The sequence below is a fragment of the Engraulis encrasicolus genome, chromosome 24 (genome assembly GCF_034702125.1).
Source record: "Engraulis encrasicolus isolate BLACKSEA-1 chromosome 24, IST_EnEncr_1.0, whole genome shotgun sequence".
Taxonomy (NCBI): domain Eukaryota; kingdom Metazoa; phylum Chordata; class Actinopteri; order Clupeiformes; family Engraulidae; genus Engraulis; species Engraulis encrasicolus.
Genome location: NC_085880.1, coordinates 24,567,782 through 24,572,781, shown reverse-complemented (window position 1 = coordinate 24,572,781; position 5,000 = coordinate 24,567,782). Strand labels below are relative to the sequence as shown.

The following is a 5,000-nucleotide window of genomic DNA, read 5'->3' as shown; positions in this document are numbered from 1 at the left end:
CATGGCAGGGCCCGGTGTTGCAGCACGATACTGCTGGACTAAAGGCCCAGTCCGATAGCCCAGTGCTATCGATACTGTATGGAGGCCTCCGTTACACGTACACTGAAAAAATTTGAAAGTTCGTCAGAGAGAAAGGTAGTGGTGTGCACATCCAAATTGCAGGTGCAACTATGAGAATAAAGTTGCTTGTCCCGTTTTGCTTTTTTTTATTTGGGGAAAATAAAACCTAGAAAAGCAAAACCGGAGCAAGTGTGCAGACATTCAACATCATTCACAAGGTTCATCAAAGAACCTTCAGTTGGGTTGTGGAAGAACCGAAAAGTTATCTGAAGAACTGAAAAGGTTCTGGGAAGAACCACAAAGTAGAGAGAACAAGAGGAATAAGATGTTAAGAAAAGCTTAGAGGAAACTTTAGTGGAATATTTAGGCTTTCTTCCACAGTGGAAATCAAGGGGTTCTTCAAAAGGGTTCCTGTGTTTCTCTGTGGAACCTTCAAGAAAACCTTCAAGAACCAATTTTTAGGTAACTTTGAGGTTCCTCAGAGAACTGTTTGGGCGTCCTAAACAGTGGCACCCTGAATGTTCCAGGTAGAACTTAAAGGCCAACTTCCGATAAAACTCAGTTTTACTCACTCCTTTCGAAGATCGGACGGTCACCCCAAGTTAAACTCACTTGCAAGGCTCTCATAGCGGTGCGTCAACTCTCCTGGCTGTGTTTCCCGGTGTTTCCCAATTTACATCAATAATGCAGAGAAACGAGCGAATCACGAAAGCCTTTCTGTGTTTCGTCACGTCGAAAGAAGGCGTTGCCCACAAAGGTTTATATCGACCCATTTATCTAAAAACATGTCGAGTAATTTTTTTCTGCTTGTTTTCAAAACAAGCAACGTCTGGTGGTCCGAAACATAGCTTAGCTTAGCTATCAGCTGGTTGCTACTCTCAGGTACACACACAGCACAAAGCCTCATACATAAAGCCTGCTCACTCCGGTTGCTCCGTGCCTACAGCTCGCCTAGGGGTCGCTGTCGAAAGAGCACAGCCCTGAATGGAGCCTGCACGCCTCCGTTGGCGCCCCTATAGTGCAGTACCATCCGGGGAAGTGGCGACTCTGTTTCCCATTACATTCTCTCCCAAGGCTGGAGGACTGAGCCAATCAGAGACGCGTTTCTTTGAGAGCAGGAGGAGTGAGCCAATCAGAGACGCATTTCCACGAGAAACACGGAACACTCTCTCGTTTCTCCACAAGCCACCTTGCCAGCTTGCAAAAACGTCTTGAAACAAAGCAACCAGAACGTTTTTTAAAACAGGACCAACGCGTAACACATTCAATAACAATTGGGAACACGGCAATATTAATTAAATTACGTTGAGAGGCGATCTTTAACATTGTGTAAATATGAGGTGTTCCTGCACAGTTCGTCCCCTCGGGGCCGCGAACATGCCACCTCGTCAACGCATCGGGTTCGGCAACGGGGAGGCTTAGTACGAGACCACTAAGCTAAGGGGCCGGTCCGATAGCCCAACGCTACTGCACTGTATTGAGGCTTCGGGAGGGAGGTTTACTAACTTTTCCACGCCGCACTCTGCTAGTTGGCCTCTGTTACATAAACACAGTGTATATCTACCCTTATAGTGAAGTAATCACCTAACCCACAAATGGTGGTCCGCACATTATCTTAATCTTCTCACGAAATGTTACATTAAATTAGACATGAACGGTTTCATTTCTGTGTTTGTGTCCTAGCTAAGAGCAAGGACTGTTCTTGTTGTTTTGGTTTTGTGTGCTTGCTCGCTTTGTAAATGGAAACTCAAAATTGAGAGCTGGCAGTAAAAAGCGACAACTGGAATATATGCATGTGGAATACAGAAAGTGCGTTTTTGTGTTCATATGACTTCCATTTGGGTGTGTGTGTGTGTGTGTGTGTGTGTGTGTGTGTGTGTGTGTGTGTGTGTGTGTGTGTGTGTGTGTGTGTGTGTGTGTGTGTGTGTGTGTGTGTGTGTGTGTGTGTGTGTGTGTGTGTGTGTGTGTGTGTGTGTGTGTGTGTTGAGTGTATCCTTGTGTGTTTACGTGTGTGAAAGTTGAGAGATTGTGTATGTTCACTGGTGGTGTCTGTATGTAATTTGTCTTTCTGTGTGTGCATGCGTGTGTGTGTGTGTGTGCGTCTGTGTGTGTGTGTGTGTCGGTGAGTTATTAATATCTGAGTGATGAAACTGTGACGTCAACCTTGAACACTGCAGCCCTTGTTCTCACATGTGCTCTCAGGCACTCGCGCCGCTGTGGTCTACGCATACACAGACACACGGGAACACACACACACACACACACACACACACACACACACACACACACACACACACACACACACACACACACACACACACAGGGACAGACGTGTACCACATGCAGATCTTTCCTTTCACACACACACACACACACACACACACACACACACACACACACACACCGATATTTTCTTTTCTTTCATACAGTGACACACACACACACACACACACACACACACACACACACACACACACACACACACACACACACACACACACACACACACACACACACACACACACACACACAGTTCCCTGTGGTTCACCTCCAGTGGAGTGGCACTAGCATTCATCTCCTGATGGCCCCCCACACAAGCCCATCGCACATGCTCACCAGAGAGCCCACTCGCTCCCATCCACACATCGACTGGCCCACCAGTATACACACTCGACTCTCTTGCACATCCTTTGGGTGTCATCATACGTGGAGGCCCATCTGACTGGCCCAGTGAAGGTTCTCATTTCATAACATTAAACTAGACTGCCTGTGCAGTCGCCTTCGACTGCTTAAGGTATATCCCCGAAACGCGACGCTGCCAGTCCCCCATCATTCCTACCACTCCCGTCCACCATTTCGTAAACGTATATGATACATACAGACGTGACATGACGTGCATAGGCTTAAAACCAAACGACTATTGTGAAAATGAAGCAAAAAATGGGGCAAATGGTAATACTGTTTTAATGGTTCAGTGGATATACCACATTAGGTACAGTGTAATAACCAGTGTAACAATATTTAATACAATGTAATTTTTTTACTTACATCATGTGTTTGTGCGTAAGTGGTATTACATGGTATTGCATATTGTTACACTGGTATTACACTATATTACATGGTATTGCATACTGTTACACTCGTTATTACACTGTACCTGATATTGCATATTGTTACACTGGTATTACACTAGTATTACATGGTATTAAATATTGTTACATTGGTTATTACACTGTACCTAATATGGTAGATTCACTGAAATGGTGAACCATTAAAATAAGGTGTTACCGGGCAAATCAATCCACCCAGTCAGAATTTATGGGCCAAATGAAAATTCCGCCATTTTGAAAGTGTTGTCTTCCAAACTCGAATCAGTTCATGAACCTACCCTAGAGCATTCACACACAAAATCTGGGACAAATCCATCCACCCGGTCAGTAGTTATGGGCCAAACAATAATTCGTCCATCTTGAATTCAGCCATCTTGAAAGTGTTGACCTCCAAACTCGAATCAGTTCATGAACCTGCCCTAGAGCATTCACCCAAAAAATCTGGGACAAATCCAAACATCCGTTCAAAAGTTATCGCGTTAACACGAAAGACCTTACGCGGCGGCGGCGGACGCGGTGGACGCGGCGGCGGCGCACGCAAAACCATTACATCCCCGACGTTTCGGGGATATAATTACATTACACTTTGCTGTCACTTTTATCCAAAGTGACTAACAGTCATTTTCCAGGGTATTGGTTTACAGTCCTGAAGCAATGTGGGGTCAGAGGCATCACTCATGGGCTCTTCAGTCATGGTTGGAGGGTGTAGGGAGAGGTAAGGGTGCGATTCGAATCTGTAACCCTCTGATAATATCACCTCCCTATCCATTAGGCCAGTGTTTCCCAACCTTTTTTGTCCTGCGTACCCCCTAAGCCATTTTGTCATATGATGAGTACCCCTCTCACTCATGCTCTATATCTGTTCCTCTATCCCAATGTGACTACACTCCATATATTTTTATTATTGCATTTTTCCAAGTGCCCCCTGAGGTGTGCTCGCGTACCCCTAGTGGTACACGTACCCCTGGTTGGGAAACACTGCATTAGGCCACGGCTGCCTCTTGTGGGGCCAGGATCCCCTGTTGAAGCAGAACATTTTCCAAGGGCCGCCTCATAATTGCAAAAGGCTATGTTGGATCAATTCTTTGTTAAATGTGTGGCCCTGCCGTGGTCAACCGGTAGGGAACTCGCCTGCCATGCCAACCCCTCCCCGTCTCTCTCCCAATTCCCTTCCTGTCCATCTCTCACACTGTCCTATCAAAATAAAGTGGAAAAGCACAAAACGAAATGTGTGACGAACCATTTAACTGTCAAAACCGCGATAAACCGTTCAAATGCAGCATGTGACATGCATTGCAGAGGTAACTGTTGTCATGGAGAACAATAAAGGGATATGATCTGCTTAAACCCACTCTGCTGTAGCATATCCATATATTGCACCGTAATGATTGTTTTCACAGAGCCGCTGGCATTGTGCTGCGGACTCCCCAGGAGTTCTCGGACCTTGCTTTGAGAACCACTGATCTTTTTTACACATTTTTTTGTGCGTGTACATTCACTGTTAATGCATTTGGAAGAATGATGTGTTAATGTGTGCGTGCGTGCGTGCGTGCGTGCGTGCGTGCGTGCGTGCGTGCGTGCGTGCGTGCGTGCGTGTGTGTGTGTGTGTGTATTAGAGTGTGTGTGAATGTTAGAAAGTAAGCTAATCCTTGCTTTGCACAGCCCTGTTGTATAAATGCCACCTTTAGCTGTTACCTCATGCAGCGTTTTAGTACCAGCACTATAAAAATACACTCTCTTTCACTACTCCCACATTTATGACACCCAACTAAAAGAACTAAAAGCCACACTCTTCGTTCGTACTGTTTTCTTGCCATTTATGCCGCCTTT

General features: G+C 45.7%; 1 protein-coding gene across 1 annotated transcript in view; it reads left to right on the top strand.

Annotated features, from left to right (window-relative positions):
• thada (THADA armadillo repeat containing) overlaps positions 1 to 5,000 on the top strand; it is a 153,677-nt gene that overhangs the window by 108,376 nt on the left and 40,301 nt on the right. The gene's annotated exons all lie outside the window — the stretch shown is intronic.